Raw genomic sequence first — 27,100 nt, 5'->3', positions numbered from 1 at the left:
TGAATAGCTAAAATAATAATTGTATTTAAAAATGAAACCTGAAATAACGTATTCTAAAAACACTTTATTGTGTGATTTTCACTAGACAGTTTTAGAAAAACGCAACACGTGTTTCGCCATACAATGGCTTCCTCAGGCGTGTCTTGATAACTAATTCTACACACTCAATGCTATACAGGGTGATTCAATAGTAGTTTGACAAACTTCAGGAGGTGATTCCTCACAATATTCTAATATGAATTGTCCAAATAAATGAATGTCCGGAAACGCTTGTCCGGAAACGCTTGGTAATAGGAGGTTTTTGAGGTGTCGAATTCGAACCTGATGTTCTTATTGCTCTTACTCGTAGGGGGCGCCACCTACACGTCTTTTTTTTTAAAGATTTATAATTTTTTTGGGCGTACTTCTAGCACATTTTTCAGTAAAAAAATCGATTCCTCTATCATATCTACGTAAATAAGCTACCCTTGTTAATAGTCGCTGTAAGCAACCGTTTTCTAAATATTTGGACTTGAAAACTTCAAGTCGATTATTTGATAATCGATGCATGTTGAAGTTATTACGAATATTTTGCTTTTTTCACAAGAATGCTTTAGAAATGAATTTGACGTTTTACTCGTTTGAAGAGGTCATTACTTTGGGTACGTTCCTTTATGACATCCTTAAGCGAAATAAATATTTTTGTATCAAGGGTGCATAATCAGTATTTGTTTTAATAAAATTTGCAAGAAATGTCAACATTTTATTTCAGGAAATTTTGAATATGTAGAATAAACTAAAATAAACGAATCTAAATTGTATTCAAATAAATTGTTGGAAGTGTCCACCTTCAGCGAAGATACAGGCAGTCAGTCATCTAGTCATTGAATCTCGTACCCACACAAAAATTATATTGGTGTGTTTCTTATTGTTTCACAGGCGTCTACTATTCGGTTTCTTAGATCTTCCTCGTTCACTACTGGAATCTTATAAACTAGTGACTTCAAATGTCCCCAAAAATAGAAATCTATCAGGTTCAGATCTGGGGACCTTGGTGCTCACGGCTGGTTAGGTTCTTCTACACCCCTACCGATCCATCGATTTGGATAGACTGTGTTGAGGAATTCCCTGGCCACAACGCTAAAATGGGCCGGAGCCCCATCATGCATAAACCACATGCGGATACGAATTTCTAATGGTACATTCTGAAGTAGTCCCGGCAATTCATTTTCTAAAAAGTTTCTGTAAGTTGCGCCATTCAGTCGGAGCGGAAGAAAGAAAGGACCTATCAAGTAATTATCAATTATTGCCGCCCATACAGAAAATTTATACTGATAATGCCTTTCACTAACTGCGTGCGGATTTTCGAGAGCCCAAACATGGTTGTTATGAAAGTTTGTGATAGCATTTCGGGAAAAGTTTGCCTCGTCCGTGAAGAGTACATATCTTAAATATTGAGGATTTCCAGCCAATTTTCTCAAAAACCATTGACACATAGTAATGCGTTGGGGAAAGTCTCGTGGCAAAAAAACTTGTACCGTTTGAATATGGTATGGATAAAACTGTTGATTGTGGATAATTCTCCAAACTATGGACTGAGTAGAATTGACAGCTTCAGACATTACTCTTGTGCTTGTTTCTGGATTCTCCTCGAGAGCGTTCAAAACAGCTTCTTCCAATTCTGAGGTTCGGACTGCTCGTGGTCTTCCACTAATATCAGCTGCCCTCTTAAAGCTACCTGTTTCTGCCAAACGACGGTGGAGACTGGCAAATATTGGAGCTGAAGGCAGTACTCGATTAGGAAATCGCTCCTGGTAAATACGTCTTGCTTCGCGCGCATTGCCATCCGCAAGGCCATAAACGAAATGCATATCGGCTAAATGAGCATTATTGTTTAAGTAATCCATTTTTTCAAAATAAGTGTTTTCTACTTCTGCTTACGGAAACTTCAACAAAAAGTCTAACTGTCACAAAATATGTAATTACCAAAACTACTCACAAACGTCAAATTTATTTCCAAAGCATTCTTGTGAAAAATGCAAAATATTCGTAATAACTTCAACATGCATCGATTATCAAATAATCGACTTGAAGTTTTCTTAGAAAACGGTTGTTTACAGCGACTAGTAACAAGGGTAGCTTATTTACGTAGATATGATAGAGGAATCGATTTTTTTACTGAGAAATGTGCTACAAGTACGCCCAAAAAAGTTATGAATCTTTAAAAAAGAAACAGACGTGTAGGTGGCGCCCCCTACGAGTAAGAGCAATAAGAACATCAGGTTCGAATTCGACACCTCAAAAACCTCCTGTTACCAAGTTTCGTTCAATTAAGTTCAGTATTTCAAAAGTTATTTGAAAAAAACGGAAATAAAAATAAAACTTCAACATCCTGTATCTTGGAAACGAAGCGTTTCCGGACATTTATTTATTCAAACAATTCATATTAGAATATTGTGAAGAATCACCTCCTCAAGTTTGTCAAAATACTTTTGAATATACCTTATTCTACTATTTCAAGTACCTGAATTTCAAGTACCTGATTTTTTACCTAAGTTTGTAATGAATGAAATTACCTGAACTTATGTTCCATTTTCCACATTTGAAAAAATATTTAGTAACGAGTAATTATTTAATTCTAATTGATCATTCAGTAAATTACCCGAATTCCTGAATCCATTGAATTCTAAACATTCTAGAAGATTGAGTTTCAAACTCTTCTCTTCTAAATGTAACACATCGTATTCATGATTGAATTCATGTCCTTCTGCTAAAAGATGGTTTGCAAATGTGGAATTGGTCTTTCTATTAAGAAAACTACTCCTATCTTCTTTAATTCTTTGGGAAAATGTTCTTCCTGTTTTTGCCAATATACAGTTTTGGACAAGAGCCACAAACAAGTCAGCTTATATACTCCTGATCTACCCAACAACGAAGTTTTGTCTTTATTGTTTTTAATAAATTCACTTGAATTATTATTCGTTCTGTAAGCTACGTTTACGCCTTCTTTCTTCAAAAAACGGTCAATGAACCTGGTTGATCCACCCAAATATGCCAATGTCCTATAACTAACGTTATAGCATTTTGAATATGGGTAGACGAAGTTCATGGCTTGCTTTTGAAGTTTTTTGGAAAGAATGGCGTTTATAATATCTACTTCAAAACCGTTACGCGATTTGTTTGATCAAATTCTGCTCTTTCTGGAACTCCCTATCAGACAGTGGAATATTCAATAATCTGTGAAGCATACTATTGAATGCAGCAACTTTATGCTGATAAGAGTGTGTGGAGGAATTATGTATGATAATGTCTGTGTACGATAATTTGTGGAAAATTGCAAATTCATATTTATCGTTATTTTTCGCAATGGTTTAGTCAAGGTAATTTATTGAAGTATTTACCTCCCTCTCAGTGGTGAATTTTATTGACGGGTGCATGGCATTGGAAACCTATACCAATTTCAAGCCAAAATTCACTATAAATAATTCTTATCAATTAGTGGATAATATTAAAAACGTAATTCTTCCAGATAACGCAAAATTAATATCGTTCGATATCCAAAATTTATTTCCCAGTATTCCGCGAATTGAAACAATTGGACTAGTTGAGTGTCTCTTAGACAAAATCCACGTGAATCCACTGATAAAACAGGAAATTGTAGATTGACTTACCATTTGTCTATCTCAAAATTATTTCCAGTTTGACGGAAAATTCTATCCATGCAATGAAGGACTAATAATGGGGAACCCTTTGAGTCCCTTGCTGGCCGAAATTTTCATGGATAACATAGAGTATGAAATCCATAATAATCAGTTAGCTAACAGTTTTTTGTACTGGTACAGATACGTAGATGATATCTTAGTATGTTTCACTGGTATCGATAGGCAATTAGGCAAGTTCATTGAATATGCCAATTTCATCCACCCATCAATAAAATTCACCACTGAGAGGGAGGTAAATAATTCAATAAATTACCTTGACTCAACCATTACGAAAAATAACAATACATTTTCCATAAACCATCGCACACGGACATTTTTATACATTATTCCTCCAGAAACCCTTACCAGCATAAAACTGCTGCATTCAATAGTATGCTTCACAAATTATTGAATATTCCACTGTCTGATAGGGAGTTCCAGAAAGAGCTGAATTTGATCAAACAAATCGCGGTTAATAACGGTTATAAAGTAGATCTTATAAACGCCATTCTTTTCAAAAAACTTCAAAATCAAGCCATGGACTTGGTCTACCCATATTCAAGATGCGATAACGTCAGTTATAGGACATTGACATATTTGGGTGAACCAACCAGGAATATTGCCCGTTTTTTGAAGAAAGAAGACGTAAACGTAGCTTACAAAACGAATAATAATCTAAGTAAATTTATTGAAAACAATAAAGACAAAACTTCGTTGTTGGATGGATCAGGAGTATATAAGCTGACTTGTGGCTCTTGTCCAAAACTATATATTGGCCAAACAGGATGAACATTTTCCCAAAGAATTAAAGAGCATAGAAGTAGTTTTGTAAATAGAAAGACCAATTTCAAATTTGCAAAAGGACATGAGTTCATTCATGAATACGATGTGTTACATTTAGAAGAGAAAAGATTGAAATTCAATCTTCTAGAATGTTTAGAAATCAATGGATTCAGGAGTTCGGGTAATTTACTGAATGATCAATTAGAATTAAATAACTCTGTGTTACTGAATATTTCCTCAAATGTGGAAAATGGAACATAAGCTCAGGTAATTAAATTCATTACAAACTTAGGTAAAAAAACAGGTACTTGAAATTCAGGTACCTCAAATTGTAGAATAAGGTATATATATATAGCATTCAATGTGTAGAATTAGTTATTAAGACACGCCCGAGGAAGCCGTTGTGTGACGAAACACGTGTTGCGTTTTTGTAAAACTATCTAGTGAAAATCACACAATAAAGTGTTTTTAGAATACGTTAGTTATGGATTTTCATCAAGTATCGGACGATTCCATCATAAAAACCTGAAATAAAAATACATTTAAACGAATAAAAGAATGAACATACAAAATTAAAATAACTACAGAGTAAAAAGAAATGAAAAAGAATAAACATTGCCAAAACAAACGGGTATTATTTTGTTTGGACTACATTTAGTGAGTTCTTTGATAAAGTTCTTACTATTTACGAAAACAGAGAAAAATAACAATAATTAAATGAATGCTGTTTTCATCTATTTGAAAATGTATTATTTCCAGAGTTGAAAAAAGTTACTGAAACAACATAGGTTATATAGATGGACACCTCGTATCAGAACCTGATTTTCAATAAGTAGTTAAATAGCATCATCAACATTTATAATAATGAATTTATATTCTCTCAAATAGTCTCTTCTGGAAATAACTCCAAAAATTTTTTGAGGACTAGACCGGTGTATAGAGATTCAAAATACCTCCTGAACAAAGTTAAACTTGACTTCTTTGTGCAACTGGGAAACTTTGAAGGAGTTGATCTGTAGGGTAGGAGGTTTGAAACAAGAATAAAACTTTTTATGTGAAAACATAGTTTTTCAAAAATGAAAATCTTTCTCTCCAGGGATTTTTCAACATAAATTGCTGTTTTGGAAAGACAGATTTTATTCCACTATGTTTTCCTTGCTTCATTAAACCAATGTTCAAAAACCTAAACAATAGTTCCACATATAGAAAATGGAGAATTGAACTTGCAATAATAAAAGTTTGGTGTCAGAAAAATCGGGGGTGTATAAATTATCATGTGGGTCATGTTCGATGTTTTATATAGGTCAAACTGGAAGGACGTTTAAAGCCCGCATAAAGGAACACAAAAGAGTTTTCAGTATGTTGAAATAAATTCCACATATGCCATTCATTCAAGCACAGAGAGAAATGAGTTCAACCATGAATACAAGCCCCAGAAGAAAGCTTTTCAAATGCCTAGAAACAATCGAATACAAAAATTGGAACAATCTAAAGCTGCGCCAAATGAAATTATCAATTGTTGAAATATACATAACTTTTTTGATGATTAAAACGATTACCCATCTCAAAAAAAAGTATATTGATCTAATATCAACTTGAATAATAATGTCTTGGTGATGCACTGTTTGGAACCCATGTTGTGGTTTCGATCAACAAGAGATCATTTCAAAAGAAATATTAAACTCTTGAAGTAATCACTTGATGATCTAAACACGTGTCGAGGTGTTAAAATAACGGTTTGATGTAGTGTTCAATAATGTCTTTGGCAGAAATTACAAGAAACCCTACTGAGATAGATATGTTCGATCATTCATTATTGAATACTGTTATTATTCCGAAATAAATCATCATAATCGGTTCCCTCATGAATGTCGAAGTAATACTGTGTTCAGTTCTGCATGTTTCATAGAAATAACAAGGTAATAATCACCTAATCATGTATTACAATCGCTAGTTGTACCACTAGTGAAACACCGATTATGAATCTCGCCAAAATTTAACCACTAATAATACGGGACAACAGATTTAATGTTGATTTCCATATTTATGAAGCACAAAACTGGTTAATATAACAGTTTATAATAGCAGTGTGACTAAACGAACAATAGTGTTTTTGGTATTGGATATTATTCTACATAAGTTTGGTTTGATGAAGTTTTTATGAGATGATTACACTCGGAATTTTGAACTCTCAAGAGGAAACCTCGTAAACAAAATTTTCATCGGCGAATTTGCAATCCGCGTAGGCACTTTGAGTACCTAAACTTTTCGAAGTTGTTGTTACCATTATCAAATGTTTGGGGAAAAGTTTTGGAATTTTTCAGTTAGTGTTCTGTGGAAAATTTTGTACTCATCCATTAACTATGATATGAATTGCACAATAGTTAAAATTTCATTTGGTTATTTCATATTCTTGTTATACAGTGTGACCCATTTTTAATGGAAACACCCCGCTGAAATTTGAAGTTGTGAATCGATTCCAATAATTTTTTTTTAATGTCAAGCACTAAAAGGTCTACCTTGGGACAAAATTTGAAATGTTTATTGAAGTTTCAGGGCATACTACGATATTTTTTCTTAGTCGAAATTCGGGATTTTTTATTAGCGATTTTTATATTGAAAAAAGCACTACGCCACTGGATTCAGAGTGCCTCTAAATAGGTGTGACCAAAATTTCATGAAAAAATATTCATTATTAACAAAGTTATGACAACTCAAAAATTCGAAAACTCACACAGCTAACAGTCACAACATACCATTTTTTTATGATTTCAACAATAAAGTGCCGCCAGATAAAAAAAAAACAAATAGCGTAAATATTTTTAATGAAAATAGCGGAATTACATTCACACAATTCAACTAACAATGAAGCAAAAATTTTCAATAAACGTAACTAATAACTAATTATCGTAATGTTTCGACTCTGTGCAACAATTAATTCTAACTCATATTCTAGTAGCCTCTACTAATCCACCACGTATTTCAATATATGTGTCGTAGCGCTTACGAATGTTTCTGATTACGTTCCTTGGTTCTTGGTTCTTGGCACATACCTGTCGAATTCTTGCACAAAGTTCATTTCTATCTCTTGAGCAGTTTTTGTAAACCTTTTGTGTGAGAAGTCCCCAGAGAAAAAAGTCCAAAACTGTGAGGTCTGGAGATCTGGGTGGCCACTCTATAAACGGACTACCACGGGCTATCCATCGGTTTGGAAAATGTTCGTTAAGCCGTTGCCTCACAGCTCTGGCATAATGAACTGAACACCCATCTAACTGGACAATTACATTTGATCGTTCATTGATTGGCAGCTCATGAATAGCATCCCAAAACTCTGTGTTTAAAAATTCTAGAAACCTCTGCGCATTAATGTTTTCCTCAAAAAAGAAAGGACCAATAATTCGTTCGTTCAATATCCCACACCAGACGTTGATTTTTTGGGAATACTGGCTTTTACAGTTTATTACCCAGTTAGGATTATCCGCTGCCCAATAGCGACAATTCTGTGATGACACTACTCCATTTGTAGTGGAAGTGGCATCGTCGGTATATAAAATATTTTTTAGGAAATTTATATTGTTTAAATATTCCCCTTGGGCCCATAAACAATATTCCAGGCGTCTTGCTTCATCGCCTTCTTGAAGTGTGTGTAAAAATTTTGGCTTGAAAGGTTTAATATTCTTCGCCTTGAGACATCTCCGAATAGTTTCTTGTGGAATATTCAAATCTAAAGTGGCATTCCTTATACTGGCATTAGGATTATTTCCGAAATAATCTAAAATGATATGATCATTCCTGTCATTCCTGTTTCGTCTTTGTACAGGATTACTTTTTAACATCATTTTTGATACTGCACCAGTTTCATTGAATATTTTATTTAATTTATTTATCGTTCCGCAGCTAATACGAGGAAGATCTGGATGTCTCTCATTAAATACTCTACAAACCTCTCTAGCACTTCTAACGTCATCTCCCGAAAGGCGTACAATTTCTATTTTCTCTCTTACACTCAATCTTGCAGCCATGACACAAAATAATTCGAAGAACTGTAAGGTGAATATTGTTGACAATAGTACACTTAAATCTTTCACAAGTGTCAAACTGTAATATCATTTCCATGGCAACTAAGATTTAAATTGGAATATTAGGTCTTAGTTTTAGTTAATTTGCATGAAAACTTGAATGTAATTCCGTTATTTTCATTAAAAATATTTATGCTATTTGATTTTTTTCATCTGGCGGCACTTTATTGTTGAAATCATGAAAAAAATATTCTCATGGCTATATCTGTTGATATAGGGTGTTTTTTGTAACTGTTAGCTGTGTCAGTTTTCGAATTTTTGAGTTGTCATAACTTTGTCAATAATGAATATTTTTTCATGAAATTTTGGTCGCACCTGTTTAGAGGTACTCTAAATCCAGTGGCGTAGTGATTTTTTCAATAAAAAAATCGCTAATAAAAAATCCCGATTTTCGACTAAGAAAAAATATCATAGTATGCCCAGAAACTTTAATAAACATTTCAAATTTTGTTCCAAGGTAGACCTTTCAGTACTTGACATTTGAAAAAAAAATATTAAAATCGGCTTACAACTTCAAATTTTAGGGGGGTGTTTCCATTAAAAATGGGCCACACTGCATATAAAAACGCGCTCTCTTTCTTAGGCCAGGGATTTTTCAGCCCATGTATCATGTATTTTTACATTTGGATTAAAATACTTATTTTTTCATCTTTCCTTCAATCTCAATAAAACGCTGGAGAAGATCTTAGAAACAGAACTTTTTATCCACGGTCTCTTTTATGAAGAAAACCATTTTATAAAGCTTGTGATATATATGATATCAACTGTAATATGAAATCGGCATTGATAATAAAAATTATGCACTTCACAGGTGACTATGGAAACTGCTCATTTTATCATGATTTATCAGAAAAAAAGGAAATAAAACATGAAATGATACTATTAATTATTTTTTTCTGATAATCCTTTTTTGGCCGTTACTTGATGAAGATCCATAATAATTATCTGATCAGGCGTCACATATCATAAAAATCAGAATTTTTGAAAGAAGGTAGTTTGACGAATGAATTGAAACTTGTGAAATCAGTACGCAGTAAAATTAACAAAAATTATATTATATTGACTAGAGCAGATAAAGGCAACACTGTGGTTGCTATTGACCAAATCAACTATGCCCAAAAAACCCTAGATTTCTTGAATTTAGGAAATTTTGAAATATTGAATCGTGATCCAACTAATTATTTCCAAAGAAAAGTGAAAGATTTTTTGAAAAATTCAAACATACTTATTAATGAAAGGGAAAAGTTTAAATTACCGTTGACGAACCCCCAAATTCCATGATTATACTCACTTATAAAACTGCACAAACAGAGTTATCCAATTAGACCAGTGGTTTCCTTTTTCACTGTACCATCAGTGAAATTAGTATCATCTTGAACTATTGCAACTTTCAACCAAAATTCAGTCTACGGAATTCATATGACTTAATCAATAAAATAGAGGACATACCTCTACTTGACAACGCAAAATTACTATCCTTTGATGTGCAGAATCTATTTCCCAGCATACCTCCTGATGATACTATTACTTTAGTAATAGAATTATTAGATAAAAATAGAGTGAACCCAATTATCAAACAAGAAATCATTGACCTTCTGTCGTTATGTCTCAAACAAAATTATTTTCAATTTAAAAACAATACTTATTCCTCTTCAAAAGGTTTAATCGTGGGAAATCCGTTAAGCTCCTTACTTGCGGAAATTTTCATGTATAACCTAGAGAAGTCGATTTTTGAACATTCTTTGATTGAGAATGTCTTGTTTTGGCCTAGATATGTGGATGACGTTTTGGTATTTACCCATCCTTATCAACACAATACAACACAAGCTTATAATAGCTTGATTCACAGATTAGTCAATGTTCCTCTTTCAATAAAGAACTTAATATCATCAAGCAAGTTGCAGTAAACAATGAGTTTAAAGCTGAAGTTTTTCCTATAGAGAAGTTATAAAATCAAAATCATAGAGCTTCAACGTATTTAGAACAAACATCAGAAAAAGTGGCTTCGTCTTTGAGAAAACGTGATATCAAAATTGTATATACGTTGAGAAATTTAGTTGAAAATAATAATGACAAAACATCCAAATTCGAGAAATCAGGAATACATAAATCAAAGTGTGAAACGTGTCCTAAGGTAGGGTATATATTGGTCAAACTGGCAGAACATTCAGGAATCGAATCCAGGAACATCATATGAGCTATGTGAATAAGAAGACAAATTCAACATATTCAAATCATCTTTCATATGATTTGACTTCCAAATAATATCAACTTGATCAATCAACAAAAGAGGTTTCTTTGGCTACACTTCAGACAAGTGGTCGAACTGATTTTTCAACTAAAAAGGCAACCATCGAATTATTTGATATATAAAAGTGAGGTTATGTTATTCATTATCTCTCAAACACCACTGAGAAATTTGAAAACAAATTCAGGATTCCAACCAAATGTTCGGCTCTGCGTCAATCTGTAATGTCTGAAAAATAAGCTTTGTAAATCCGATATGTTCATTTCTACGTTTGACAGATTATAAGAGAAGATTCAATATCAACTTTGAGTTGAGAACTGTTCATTTTTCTAATTAATTGGATTGTCACATATCAATTCAAATAATTGATTCAATTCACTGAATTTTCACTTAGCAGACCGATCACCAAGAAGTTTTCTATTTTACTATGAAGTTTCCTGTTTTCAATTTTCAAGTAAGGCGGCGTCTCAGATTACAAGTTTGTTCAAGAGATTGTTTTATTCAATTACCCATGACTAGAATCCCTTCGTTAATTTAGTGGGTATCTGTTTATAAGCTGAATATTACTCTCAATTCAATTTCTAACACATTTTTTCCATTTCAAACTCAAAAATATACTCAAGATTTCATTATTATCAAGCGTCTAGGTTACGAAAACATTTATACTATTAATCATCTCCTCACAAACAAACGGTTCCGCAACTACAGCTATTGCAATTATTCCGTTTGACTTCCATCATCTATTATTGATGCATAAACGAGTGAATATTATTAACTTGTGCAAGATTTCTAACAGAAATCCTCGATAAATTCAAAAATGCACGATCAACTCAGATTCAGTTGGGATATCCGAGATGAACAACACTAGACAGTTAAATTAATTCAGACCTAGGTCAGGCGACCATAAAAAAATAGAAGAAGGATGATTATTACAGAACCGCACGCTTCAATAATTAACATTCCCCGCTCTTGATTGACACCCAGTATAACCGTAAAGTTACGTGACTGACAGCGAGGCTCATACCTAGTAATTTGTTATTGATAACTAGCTTTTTCAATATTCAACCAGTTCTGTAACACACGAAAGGAGCGCTTGTTTTTTATCGTATTTTTTGAATCATGCATGCACAAAATTAATAATTCTTACCTTTCGCTTTCAGGCACTGTCACCCTCCGCAGGAAAAGCACAGATTCGCTGCCGGGAAAAGACGAGAAGGAAAAAGGGTTCTTGGCAATGTGGAAACCGAGAAAGAGGACCCTCAACCTGGTTTGGAAGACGGGATAGCAGCGAGTGAGACTCAAAATTCTCGTGTCTTGAGCCACCGAACTCCACACACGCGTAATTCTAATCAAGTCAAGTTGAAAGAAATCCGTCTCTTTCTCCCTCGCCCTTTGCCGTGCTGTAGAGAGAGAAAGCCGAGGAATTTCTATGAAATTTGCGAGAGTTGTATAGGAACTAGACTGTTGCGTATGGAGCGTCTCTCCCTCGCTCCGGCGTCGCGCATGATCAAAATGGCCGATTTCGACGACTGCCTGGCTCAACTCATTTGGTGTTAAGTTTTTGCAGTAATTAGAAGGTTGATTTGGCGGTGCTTGTTTCAACGTTCCGGTAATTCTGTTTTTGTCTGTAATCCGCGGATTATTATGACTGGCGAGCCGGGGGTGTATCAGCGACCCACCCACCCTTATTTCGCGTCGTGCCATCGATTTTATTTCCAATATGTCTTTCACAATGGCGAGTACTTGAGTTTTGATTTGCGGGTTGTCGATTGTTTTGGGTTTTCTTGGTGATATTCAGGATTTTCTTGTTTTGAGAGCTTTTCGTTTTCTATGGGAATTATTCTGTTGAAATCGGTTTCATTGATAAAAACTAGACCATAGTAAATAGCTCCAATGTTAGCTAATGGCATCAGGAAAGACTGATGGAAATCAAATTTTGTTTTCAATGAACAACGTCATCAAAGTCTTTTTTTATCAAAAACTACACCTCACGATTTGATTTCCACAAACTTTATTTGAGAACTATATTAGAACATGTTTCGCTAGCACAGTAGCTTTATCATGTGATTTGAATACTTCAAGTTGTTTCTTACATTATTATTCACACAGGGTCTTTCACGACGAGCGTTCGTTATGAATATATGGAGAACGATTCCAAATAGAAACTTGAAATTTTGTGGCAGTTGATGTTACAAAATGACCTTCTCAACTAAAATATTTTCAACTTCCCGTCTCTTTCCGTTATACCGGAAGTTATAGTTAAAGAAAATACACTTATTTAAAACAAGATAAAAGATATGTTCAAAACAAGAGATTGGCGAATTTGAATCAACGTGGAGGATTTTTCAGTTCAAATTAATATACACTTGCAGAGCTCGGCAAATGAAATAACGCATGTGTGAAGCATTGATATAATTTTCGCAAAATGAGGGCAAAATTAAGAGTTGCAGTCAAAGTTTACCACTTTCTCTTCGGAACTAGGTATACAACGCAGTACTTACTGATATAGTGGAGTTTTTTCTCAAGTAACACAAACACCTCAATTTCATTCAATTATAATACTTACCCATGAAAACCCTGTGATTTATTTTCAAAAATTCTATGGACTTGTTCATAACTTGAAGCTTACGGTGTGATTCTGTGAAATTTCACATTTTCAACTGTTACTGTCCATGAGTTTTTTCGGAGTGGTGCTGTAACTGTCAAATTTTTCAGAAAAAAATTATCATCTCGAAAACTAACGAATTTGGGTATAGACATTGTTTCACAAAATGGGCCTGAGAAATTCAAATATGTAATGAAATACAGGGTGTGTTTTTGAAATGAGGAAGTTGCCTTCAACTTCCGGTATAACGGAAGGAGACCGGATGTGGAAAATATTTTAGTTGAGAAGGCCATTTCATAAAACCCGTTACCACAGAATTTCAAGTTTTTATTTTGAATCGTTCTCCATATAATCCTAACGAACGCTCGTCGTATACTACAGGTAACCATAATTGAGACTACCTCCAAAATATTACCTAAACCTCTATCTAAGTTACCTGTTTATTATGATCATGAAGCATATTACCTCACATCTACATCAATAATAATTCTTTCTCAGCTTTTAAGAAAACAAGTTCAATAATGGTGATGTATTCAAATCCAGTTGGTCATTCAATAGAATGTTTGAATTTTTAAGTTTATTAATTTCCATTGCTTCCAAATGATACAGTTTCAAACCTTAATTTTCTATCTGCAAAATTTTGAACTCTCCGTTATTTCCTTCTAGAAGATGATGATTTTCTTCTAGAAGATGATTTGAATATGTTGAATTTGTTTCCTTATTTACATATCTCGTTAGATGTTCCTTGATTCGATTCCTAAATGCTCTGCCAGTTTGACCAAATGAAATTTATGGAGATGAAATCGTATGGTGTAGTTTTTCAAATTATTATGGATCTTCATCAAGTAACGGTCGAATCAATTAGAAAAAAAAGTCATCAAAGTTACTCTTAAAGTCGGAAGCGGTTTTTGGGTTTCTAGAAGAGAGTGACACTATTTTGATGATTTTTTTTATTCGTAAGCAATGGCGTCTGTATTCAAAAAAGACAAGGATGGGAATGTATAAAACATAAAATAAGTAAAAATGTCTTTATGTTAAACGGTTTTATTGGAAAAAAAAGATAATAATAATGTAGATGCACTAAAAACTAAAAAATAATTCAGGTATTAGGTAGCAGTCATCATCCTACTCTCCCCAGTAATTTACGGTATTGATCAGAAAAAAATATTATGAAATCGTTGGGCGTAGTATCTACATTATTATCTTTATTTTTAATTAAACCGTTCAACAAAATATTTCTTTACTTACTTCATTTTCAAGTTGTTAGTTTCTATTTTGTTACTCATTTCTTCTTATTCTGTTTAGTTCATTTAGTGCCTGAGTATTACAAGATAATATGTAATCCGCCATTTTGTAATTGCAGCCATCTTGAATTTGCATCTTTTTCAAAGTTAGTCAAGCCCTCTCATTTGATACCCATATTGAGGTAGTTGTGAGAAAATATGTTTTTCGAAATTTTGTGGCTGCTGCCATCTTAGATTTACAATATTACAGAATTTATTTCAGATCAATCTATCGACAGGAAGGGGGTCGAAACTTCAATTACTAAATATGACCCAAAAAAGTAAATAAATGAACTAACAAACAAGGCAAGTTGAATGAAACCGTTTAATTAAAAACAAACAAACAGGGCAAAATGAATAAAACCGTGTAATAATGAATGCAGAATATACCTAAACATATAAGGTTTTCATTGATGAAGTTACTTACATATTTACAACGAGTGAATTTGTATAGAATTCACCCTTCTCGAGTTATTCGGGGAAAACCAAAAATGCTGTTTTTCGTGTTTTTCGAACGGAATTGTTATTTCGGAGAATATCAAAAAATGGAAAAAGGAAATGTTAAAGTATCAGAAGTGTACTATGACGATGTAATAATAAATATTCCATAAAATGTTTCGTGTCAACATGGCCTCCATCAACTTTTTTGTTTAAATACGGACCTGTCTTTTTTATTACAAATATTGATAAAGCCATACATTCACAATGGGGAATGTTCCTCCTGATGAAAATCAAGTAGTTTTCACAAAAGAGCAATATATGAATTAGAAACAAATCCCTTTAAAAATTAAAACCCAACATTTGAAACATCAATTTGAATACTTTTCGAAGTGAATTTGAAAAACTTATGAATTGAACCCAACTTTATTTTGTTCAAACTTTCATATGATGTAATAACCCAAATTGAGGAACATTCCCCATTAAAAGGTATATCACATTTCATATTTTTATAGCGTTTCATTTGAAATAACCACCATCATCAGTGACATCAATCAAAGAGGAAAACAATTTATTTCATCACGAACTTTTGGGAAAAATTAAACCAATACGGAAAATCGAAGATAAATGGTAATATACATCAAATGTTCGAATTCACGACTTCTTTGTTGAATGCACATAAGTTGTCGGCCCATACAATTTCTTTGTCAATTTTCTAGCATAATAGATGTACATGCATCTCTTATTTTTTGTTTAAGACGGTGGATGTCTTTAATTGATGTTGTGAAAACTGTATCCTTTATGAATCCCCGAACAAAAAAATCTAAAGGAGTAAGATCTGGGGATCGAGCTGGCCAGTTAATTGGTCCATTGTTTTCAATCCATTTTCTTGGGAATATTGCTTCTGAATGTTCCCTTACTATTGCTGCATTATGAGGTGGAGCGCCGAACTGTTGAAAATATTGTAAAGGAAAGACTAAGGATGTTTGTTCCCACAATTCCCAACCAAACATTTATTCCAAATCTTTCTTGGAAATTGGTTTCCCTATGTAAATGCTCATTTGTATTATTCCACCTATAATGGATATTTTTGTTAAACCAACCATTGTCGGTGAATTTTGATTCGTCCGTCCATATTATTTTTTTACAAATATTTCCAACTTCTCGATTTCTACGTCTTAATTGCTTCGCAAATCGAACTCTCCTTCATTGAGGTGATGGACTTTGCTGCGTATCCTGTAGCATTTATATTTATTCTTTTTCAAAATATTTGTAGTGGATTTTTCAGAAATCCCCACTTTGTGGCAATTCCTCATGAGTTCTCTGATATTAGACCTATAAGTATTCTTCCGCCATCTCGAAAGTCTTTGAAATTATTATTAAAGAACAACTCTCAGATTCCGTTAAACAAAAAAATCTCATTACCTCCGTTCAGTCTGGATTTCACCCTCTATATAGCACTACTACGGCTCTGAGTCTCGTCACTGACGACATATTCAAATCACTCGATGAAGGAAGTTTCACATGTCTCTTAATGCTTGATTACAGTAAAACATTCGATACCTTGGATCCTTCTTTATTGTTCGTAAAACTTAAGTGCTTTGGTTTCACCCATAATGCAGCGTCACTTATGAATAGCTATCTCTCCGGAAGGACCTTATCAACTTACCTTGATGGTAACCGATCAACAATAATATCAAAAAAAATTGGTGTACCGCAAGGTTCAGTCCTGGGACCGCTCCTTTTTGCAATTTATATTAGTGACTTCCATGACAGTGTTAGTTTTGGTAAAATACATCACTACGCCGATGATACTCGATTGTATAGTTCATTCAGCTTTAACGATATTACACCTGCTAATGAAAATATTAACAGAAACCTCAAAACTCTATATGATGTATCCTGTGCACATAATCTTACTATCAATCCAAAGAAATCCCAGGTCATGTTATTTGGTAACAAAAGTAAAAGAAATATTGTGTGTGAGTCATTGTGAGTCAATATTTATTCGAAGTTTCTCCAACAATGCGGCAAAGTTGTATAACACCATCCCTACAGACTTTAAAGAAAGTTCATTGAGAAACTTTAAGAAAAGGTTGAGAGACATGTTTTTTACACGACAGTGATAGGGCACGACATATGCAAAAAGATTTTGGGAATTTCTCACATATCTGAATATTATAAGAAATAATAAAAATACATACCAATCGAGGTTGGGTTTAAAAGCAGCTCTCATAGCTGAACTCCGCCTATTCATCATTTCTTTGAATTTCATTTAATTTGTACTTCTTATTGTGATGAATAAATACATATTATTTTTATTATTATCAATAATATGGTTTTATCACAACTCATAAATCAGTCTTTTGAATCTGGCGAGTTCCCATCGTTTCTGAAGACATCTCTGATAATCCCTTTGTATAAAGGGGGACCCAATGATGACCCTTCCAACTTCCGGCCTATAGCACTTATTCCTACCCTTGCGAAACTCATAGAAAAACTAGTGAAAAGCAGAATTTAATGTTTTTGCAATGATAATAACATCCTTACTTCTCGTCAATTTGGATTCCAAGCAAATAAGGGTACTAATGATGCTATGTTCTCTCGCTAAAGAAGCAGTCGCTGCTATTTTCTGTGATCTATCGAAATATTTCGACTGTGTCAACCATGATATCCTTCTTGATAAGTTGCAACAGTATGGCTTCAGAGGCAACACTCTCCACTGGTACTTATCAGGTCGCAAACAGGTAGTTAAAACAACCGATTGTTCCTCTGCTCAAACTATCAAATGTGGTGTACCACAAGGATCGATCCTTGGCCCAATTTTGTTTCTTATCTATATAAATGACTTGGCTTTTATAGATATAACGGCCACAATTACTTTCTTTGCTGATGATACCACTTTATTATGGCACAACAAGGACATTCCTACCCTTCAAGATGCCATCTCAGCTGACATCAACAAAATCAAAGAACGGTGCGACTGCAATAAGTTATCATTCAATATCAATAAAACTAGCATATTTACCTTCCACTGCAACTTACCTGAGACCTGCCTTGGTGACAAAATCTTAGACAGGGTACATAATTATAAATTTCTAGGGTTGAACATTGATCATAAACTGAAATTTAAAAATCACACAAAAAACTCAAGCAAGAAGCTTGCCTCAGGTTGCTATGCACTAAGAGTGATTTCTAGAGAACTAGGCTACTCCCATTCAAGAACAGCTTATTTCGCTTTAATAGATCCCCATATTAAATATGGAATTGCCTTCTGGGGAGTCTGTTCTAGAGATTTATTTCGAATGATTTTTGTGCTCCAAAAAAGGGCTGTCCGATATATGTGCAAAGCAGCTCCCAGAGATCCATGCAAGCCTCTTTTCACAGCTCACGGTATTTTAACAGTAGCTGCCCTGTTTATCTTGGAATCAATTTGGTTGATAAAAAAAAATTATTCTTGTGCATCTCCCATACTCGTAGCCACAATAGTAACATAGATCTGCCTATTCCTGCGAGCTCCCTTGTCAGGGATTCAATTATATTCAACGGGATCAAACTGTTCAACCACTTACCACCCCGAATTAAAGAAATTATAGTGCTTAACAAACTCAAAAAAGCAGTCAAAATGCTACTTGTTGATAGGGCCTATTATTCAGTTCAGAAGTATCTTGACGATTCACTTGAATCTTAACTTTTATTTCTGTCTTGTTATTTCCAGCTGAATATCTCAGTGTATTTCACATTTTTAGCTTATGTTTATTGTATTTTGTTCAAACTGTTTATGTTTTTTTTATGTAGATTTTTGTATCTTATTATTTGTGACTTTGTCTACAAGATGTAGTTCTTCAGACAATAAAGTATATTTGATTGATTGATTGATTGAATCTTGATTAGCATACTTTTTGTGATTGGCCAATACTCAATTAAAAAATATATATTTTTTCAATTTACAAATTTGTATGTGCCATAGAAACCAAGCAAAGCCTACGCGTTTGAGATGATAAATAAACTGAGATGCTATTTGATCGTAACAAATCATACAACAATCAAATTTTGACCAAAAACTAATATTTTCGTTACTTCGAGGATTGAGAATTATGAAAATATTACGAAATATAATTGATGAGGGCGAAATAAGTTTTGAAAGAAGGATTACGGCAATACAAAAATTTACAAAACGAAAAAGTACGGATTTTCATTGTATTAGGGTACGTACCTGTCCAATTTATTTGGTTGTCTGAATTATATTTTGAAGAAATCGAATTTACGAAAGACGTAACGATAGGACCGTAATTTGAAATTTTTGTCAAATTAAACGCTATAAAAATATCAAATGTGATATATTCTTCCATTGTGAATTCATAGGTTTATCAATATCTGTGATAAAAAAGACAGGTCCGTGTTTTCAAAGAAAAGTTTATAGTGGCCATGTTGACACGAAACGTGTTATCGAATATTCATTATTACATCGTCATTTTTTGATATTCTCCGAAATAACAATTCTATTCAAAAAAAAACGAAAAACAGCATTTTTGGTTTTCCCCGTATAACTCGAGAATGAGAAAATGTATTCAAATCATAATCATTATCAGATATAGAGGGAAAAAAGTATTTTTCAATTTCATTCTGAACAGAAAAACAAAATCAAGTATTTCTCTAGTTTATAAAATGATTTGAAATTCCTGAAACAACTAAAAAAGAAGAATTAAAAATAAATAGCTGTAAATAACAATTATATTAAGCAAAAAAAACCTGAAATGAAATAATAGTGAAATAAAATACAAGTAAAAATGAAACAATTGACAAATAAAATAAAAATAAAGAAATACAAAATGAAAATGAAGATAAATAGTTAAGAGATTTCAAGCCAAGTTAGTTCACGACGTTTCGATTGTTATTATCTTCAATCGTCTTCGAGTGATGACTGGACTGATTCCTCCGAAAGATGACTATTTATGGTCGTTCGAGAACTTTCACTCATCCCCGCTTTCCATTTTTTTCCGCTTCACTGGTTTAGTGACAGATGACCGTTTGGCGGGAGTTGGCCATTTTTCGCTTGATGATGGGTTTCCATATGTTGCGTATTTCTACGCTGGCTTGGTTGAATACGTTGTTGGACAACATGTATGCGGCTTCCTTGAATTATCTCCTAAACCAATGTTCCTCTCTGTGTAAGATCTCAGCTTGGGACCACTCGATGTTGTGTTGATGGGTCCAAACATGGCCTGCTATTCCTGATTTGCTGGTTTCCCCTCGCTGTGTGTGTTTCTTGTGCTCGGCAATGCGAACATTCAATGGCCTCTTAGTTTCACCAATATAGGATTTTCCGCATCCACAGGGTATCCGAATAATTGCATTTATCGGATACCCTGTGAGTGATCATCTTCAATCATCCTCTCGCTGTGTGTGTTTTTTTTTTGCTTAAAATAATTGTTATTTACAGCTATTTATTTTCAATTCTTCTTTTAGTTGTTTCAGGGATTTCAAATCAGTTTATATAGTAGACAATGGAAGTCCGAACTAGTGAAATTCATCATGAAACATTGTCAATCACCTTCAAACAAACATTAAAATCAAGTATGCCTCAATTCGAATACACTATGTAGACGTATACGATATGCCTTTTATATTTCGGGATTGAAGAACAAAAACAAATATCAATAATCGAAAATTACTTCATTGTTTTTCAAAATATTCCCTTTGAAGATCTATACATTTCTGCATGCGTTTAAACCAATTGTCGAAGCACTTTTGTCACTCTGAGGTATCTCCAAAACATGCATTCTGAATACAGCAACCGCTTTTTCAGGTGTCGAAAAACGTTGACCTCTCAGTTGGTTTTTTACGTGAGGGAATAAAAAGTAGTCATTCGGTGCCAAGTTAGGACTAAACGGCGGATGATTTATCAATACGATGTTTTGGGTGCTCAAAAATGCAGTTGAGCCGATGTGTGAGAGCTCGCATTGTCGTGGTGAAGAGTGATCCGTCTTCGGCGGTTGGTTTTCCAGATTTCTTGGAAGACAACTGTCAAACAAATGGTTGTGTACCACTCAGAATTAACTGTTCTGCGTTGTTCTAGTGATACGGTTGCGACATGTCCAGTTTTTCCGAAAAAACAGGCGACCATTTGCTTGAAAGTGTTTCGTGCGAGAACAACTTTTGTTGGATTTGTCTCATCTTGAAACAGCCATACAGTCGACTGTTTACTTTCCGGCTCAAAGGCGTAAATACACCATTCATCACCTGTCACGATATCATAGACGTGTTTCGAAGCAGCACGATCGTATTTTTTGAGTATTTCTTTGGACCAATCGACACGAGCCTTTTTTTGAGCGATTGACAAATTATGTGGGATCCAACTCGAACAAATTTTTTGACAGTCGAATGTTTATGCAATATTGAATGTATGCTGGTTCCACTAATGCCTAAGGTTGTCTCAGTCTCACGATAGGTGACATGACAATCTTGCAATATCAGTTCGCGCACAGTATCAATGGTTTTCGGAACAGCAACTAATTTTGGACGACCTTCACAAAATTCGTCTTGAATTGAACTACGACCACGATTGAATTCACCATACCATCTATAAACACTAGTCCTTGATGGAGCTTCATCGCCAAAAATAGAATTGAGTTCATCCATGCACTGTTGCTGAATTAATCCACGTCGCGAGTTGTAAAAAATAAACGCACGAAAATGTTCAAGATTCAATTCCATTTTTGGGCCGAGATGAATCTTTCCAGTTACTGTAAAAACCACAAAGAGCGTATGTGAAAACGTTTCCAACTTTACGATAGAGCTGTCACTTGCCAGATTGCAACACTAAGGTTGCCAAATCCCGAAATATAAAACGCAACTCTCTATAGTAGAACCAATAATGATTGAGAGTAAAGCGCGTTGTCATATCAAAATTTTACCTTACCAGTTTATAGCAGAATCAAAATATAGTAAGCAGTAGAGTTGTAGGTTGTGGCAAATTATAGATAATACACAATACTAGTACGATTAAAAGGTATTATTCATGACAAAAATCAGTAATGAGCTTGTAATGAGTAATACTTATACATTTCCTGATGACTGATCAGTTAAAATTCATTATTTTCTGTATAGTGTTAGATATTTATTACAAATAGTGGCAACGTTGTACGCAACGATATTTCTATCTTTGTCACTTTACCGTAACTTCCATCTCATCGTTGCAGTCCTCACTTATGTACTTGCAGCCATGAGCGTATCATTGGTTTGTGAATTATACAGCGTGAATTGTACGTTTTACAGTTAAGTTAGTCAGCAATCGACGTGTTGTGATAACAATTGGTGAAAATAATATTGCTAATAAGTGTTTGAGCGTTACATAATTATATTTCTACACCGTTCTCAAACTACTCAAAAAATGGGAGACATGGTCGGGCCTTCCACGTCGAAAAAGGTAAAACGGTCGGAGTCTCGGTCAGTACGAGAAAAACAAGTTATACTGCGAGTATTTCACTGTCTTGAAAGAGATCATCAGCCACCAAAAGATGACTTTGTGCATATGTGCTGTAATTCTACGTGTGTACCTCCGAATAACCAACCGGGCATTTCTACATCATCAAGTTCCACAATTACAAAAGATAAATTAGTTGATATGTGCTCTGATTATACCGGTGTACCAAAATCATCGATTTACAAAATATTAAGAGAAGCAGAAATTCATGGGGACGTACAAACGCCAAAAACTAGTAGCGGACGAAAAAAAATCACAGTTGATGAAGAAGCCAAAACCAGTATACGCAGAACTATTCACAGTTTCTTCTTCAGAAATGAGCTGCCCACACTACAAACAGTTCTGGAGGCACTTAGCGATCATGAATTGGTCCCAAAAATGGGTAAAGAAACTTTTAGGAAACTTGTACACGAAATGAAATTTACGTACGGAAAAGTTGACAGGAAAAGCATTCTCATTGAACGTCAAGAAATAATAGCATGGAGAAGAAACTATCTAAGAAAAATTGACGAATTTCGGAAGCTAAAAAAAAATTGTGCTTGCTTCATGGACGAGACATGGGTTAACCAAGGACATACGGTCAAAAAAGTATGGCAGGATGGTAATATAACAAGTGCACGACAAGCCTTTATTGAAGGTTTGTCAGTTGGGTTAAAACAGCCATCTGGAAAAGGTAGTCGTCTGATAGTTACGCATATAGGAAGCGACAGTGGATTTTTACCAAATGGTGAATTAATATTTAAATCTAAGAAAACAGGCGACTATCATGAAGAGATGAATGCGGAGGTGTTTGAAAAATGGTTTGAAGGCATCATTCAACTTGTGGAACCTGGGTTTGTCATCGTCATGGACAATGCCCCATACCATAGTCGACATTTAGAACCATTACCGAAACAATCGTGGAAAAAAGCAGCAATTCAAGAATGGTTAATTAATAAGAACATGTAATATAACAAAAATAGTTTAAAGGCAGAACTACTTCAGCTAACAAAATTACAAACAGACAAATATAAAAAATTCGCAGTGGATGAAATGGCGTTAAGTCGTGGAATTACAGTTTTAAGGTTACCAACATACCACTGCGAATTAAACCCAATAGAATTAATCTGGGCGCAAGTAAAAGGATATGTGGCACGAGAAAACAGAACATTTAAATTAGTGGACGTGCAACATCACCTACAAGAAGCTATTCGAACTGTTTCTGCAGAAGACTGGAAGAAATGCATGCAGCATGTTTTAAATGTGGGACGTAGACAACCGTATTGAACACAATATTGAACCAATCATAATTCACTTTGATGATAGCGGTAGCAACAATGACGAATCTGAGGTTGAAGATTAGACGAAAATTTGTACATTTACATTTATATTACATTCTATTATCAATAATTTGTAATTTGTATTTTCTAGTACCCCTGACGATGAGTTTAAGTTACTCGAAAGCTTGAGAATAGTTATAAAGAGTTCACTTATCAATTGCTGCAACCCAATAGTGAAAATAAGTTATATATATATATATATATATATATATATATATATATATATATATATATATATATATATATTACTCCGTTTTCATAAAGCCCACCTAATGACTACAACGATTAGGTAAATTACGATATTGCAAAGTTGTAATGAAATAAATAAAAAATGTGTATGAATATTTTAACTAATTGTACTAACAATTTTTCTTTCATTCTTAACCCTCTCAAAAATTAATAAGCACGATTTACTGTCAACTGGGCTTACTTCTACTCTCAATCATTATTGGTTTTAGTATAGTATTTAATTTGTGTCAGCTTTCACAGCTTGCAAATTTTTACTAGGTTGATAACTTTGGAATTTTCAAGTCTCAAAAATTTCAAATGTTCAGATGAATTTTTGAGGTTGAATTTACCTCTGCTACATTCAAAGATATTCATTAGAAAGAGGATGAGGACTGGGGAATCATTCGTTATGAAAAATACTGGTTAAATCGATGCCTCTGTATCTGATTATAGAGTACCCGAGACACGTTTTGGCGTTTGTGAAAGACAATTCGATGAGTTATTGAAATTTTAGATAACATGCCGTGTATGGAAATGCAACGTTATAAGTTGTGGTGAAAGTAATAACATTAATTTGTGAATCTTCTTTGAACTCCGTCCGAAGGGATTAGCGTGAGTAGTTACATAACAACATGATTGATCGAAGTATAATTTCATATTAATTTCGTGGGATTGAAAACTGAATGGATCGACGGTTTTTCTATATCCACAAGAGGTCGAGTTGAGAAATTTGAAAGGAGGAATCAGTTTGACAAAATATATCTTCATTGGAATTAGATGTTGCTAACAAAACGAGGATTTTTGTCTATCGTTTTGTCTTGTCTGAAACAAGGAAAGGGGAAAAATCAAGCCACGACAGGACAAGAAATTGGGTTATCTAGGTCAAGACGAAACAAGAAAATATGAACCTTCCTTGAACAAGAGAGGAAAAGAGAAGTTGAGAGAACAGTTGCATTATAAAAATTCATTTATTTTCTTCATTTATTTCCTCACCATATATTATATCTTCCCAGACCCATTTTTCCAAGAGAAACAAGCGGGTTCCCATCATTGAAGTCGTAAAAATCATATTCCAAATTTTTTTACTCATTAATGTTTCCAAACAGAAAATAAACAAAGATGCAACGTTCATCATCACTGTTCACTGTCACATCAATATTGGGTAATTTCTCAATATCGTCATTACTTTCAATTTCTTCATTTGTTTCTTCACCATATATATGTCTTCCCAGGTCCCTTTTTTTTTTCAAGAGAAACAAGCGGATTCCGTTCGTTGAAATCGAAAAAATCAGTTTCTAAATTTTCTGACTCATTAATGTTTCCAAACAGAAAATCATCAATGATGCAACGTTCATCATCACTGTTCACTGTCTCATCAATATTGAGTAATTTCTCAATATCGTCATTAATTTCAATTTTTCCATTTATTTCCTCACCATATATTATGTCTTCCCAGACCCATTTTTCCAAGAGAAACAAGCGGGTTCCCATCATTGAAGTCGTAAAAATCAGATTCCAAATTTTTTTACTCATTAATGTTTCCAAACAGAAAATAAACAAAGATGCAACGTTCATCATCACTGTTCTTTGTCTCATCAATATTGAGTAATTTCTCAATATCGTCATTAATTTCAATTTCTTCATTTATTTCCTCACCATATATTATGTCTTCCCAAGCCCTTTTTTTCCAAAAGAAACAAGCGGGTTCCGTTCATGGAAATGGAAAAAATCAGTTTCCAAATTTTCTGACTCATTAATGTATCCAAACAGAAAATCATCAATGATGCAACGTTCATCATCACTGTTCACTGTCACATCAATATTGGGTAATTTCTCAATATCGTCATTAGTTTCAATTTCTTCATTTATTTCCTCACCATATATTATGTCTTCCCAAGCCCCTTTTTTTCCAAAAGAAACAAGCGAGTTCCGTTCATTGAAATGGAAAAAATCAGTTTCCAAATTTTCTGACTCATTAATGTTTCCAAACAGAAAATCATCAATGATGCAACGTTCATCATCACTGTTCACTGTCACATCAATAGTGGGTAATTTCTCAATATCGTCATTACTTTCAATTTCTTCATTTGTTTCCTCACCATATATATGTCTTCCCAGGTCCTTTTTTTCAAGAGAAACAAGCGGATTCCGTTCGTTGAAATCGAACAAATCAGTTCCTAAATTTTCTGACTCATTAATGTTTCCATTAGGTATCATCCATTTCAAACAGTTTGTTTCAGTAGAGCTCGCATATTAATATTAAAATACTGAAAATGAAGGAAAATTAGTTGCATCATTCAAAAAAACATTATTATATATATATTTATTATATATACACATCGGAAAAGTCTAGGGATATTTTTATAACATACTAAATTTCATAAAAATAAATAAATGAGGTCGTTTAATATGAACAAAGCCTGCAAAAACGGTAACTAATCTTTTATCAAGTTTTTTACAAACTGTAGATTTTCGGCTAAAATGAATAATCTGAAAGTGCCGAGTTTGAATATTCTATGCAGTTCTTGCTCAGCAATTAAACTGGAAATATTGTGCTTCAACATGGAACGCCATCACTTACCATTGGCTGAGATGAATAGAGCTGTAGAGCTTCTTCAAGGTGGCATGCGACAAAATGATGTTGCTCTTCGTTTGGGGGTCTCCCAAAGTGTTATCAGTCGATTGTGGCGGCGTTTCCGTGAAACTGGCAGTCCAGCCGAACAACATCCAGGGCGAGGACGCGCTACAACTGCAGTTCAAGACCGATTTTTGGTCTTAACCGCAAGAAGACAACCGACAATCACAGCACCTGAGTTGGTTAACGTGTTGCAGCAGACGCACCAGGTAACCATTGGTCGTGATACTGTCAGAAATCGACTGCATGAAGCAGATCTCCACAACAGAAGGCCACTTAGATGTCCACATTTGTCGAGAGACAATCGCGGTAGAAG

The 27,100-nt window shown here is 34.0% G+C and overlaps 1 long non-coding RNA gene across 2 annotated transcripts in view; it reads left to right on the top strand.

Annotated features, from left to right (window-relative positions):
• Nucleotides 1-27,100, top strand: part of LOC141483217 (uncharacterized) — a 72,453-nt gene that overhangs the window by 13,346 nt on the left and 32,007 nt on the right. Inside the window, exon 2 of one of the 2 annotated variants that reach the window (XR_012465966.1) lies at nucleotides 11,951-12,399. This is a non-coding gene — a long non-coding RNA (uncharacterized lncRNA). Of the gene's footprint in view, nucleotides 1-11,950; nucleotides 12,921-27,100 lie in introns of those variants that run through there. The other variant, XR_012465965.1, reaches the window with a different exon arrangement.

This window comes from Leptinotarsa decemlineata, unplaced genomic scaffold (genome assembly GCF_025532065.1).
Source record: "Leptinotarsa decemlineata unplaced genomic scaffold, Ldec_3_MD MMD2_tig00003192_RagTag_RagTag, whole genome shotgun sequence".
NCBI classification, from domain to species: domain Eukaryota; kingdom Metazoa; phylum Arthropoda; class Insecta; order Coleoptera; family Chrysomelidae; genus Leptinotarsa; species Leptinotarsa decemlineata.
Note: the sequence above shows the minus strand (reverse complement) of the source record. Positions and strands in the feature narration are given on the sequence as shown.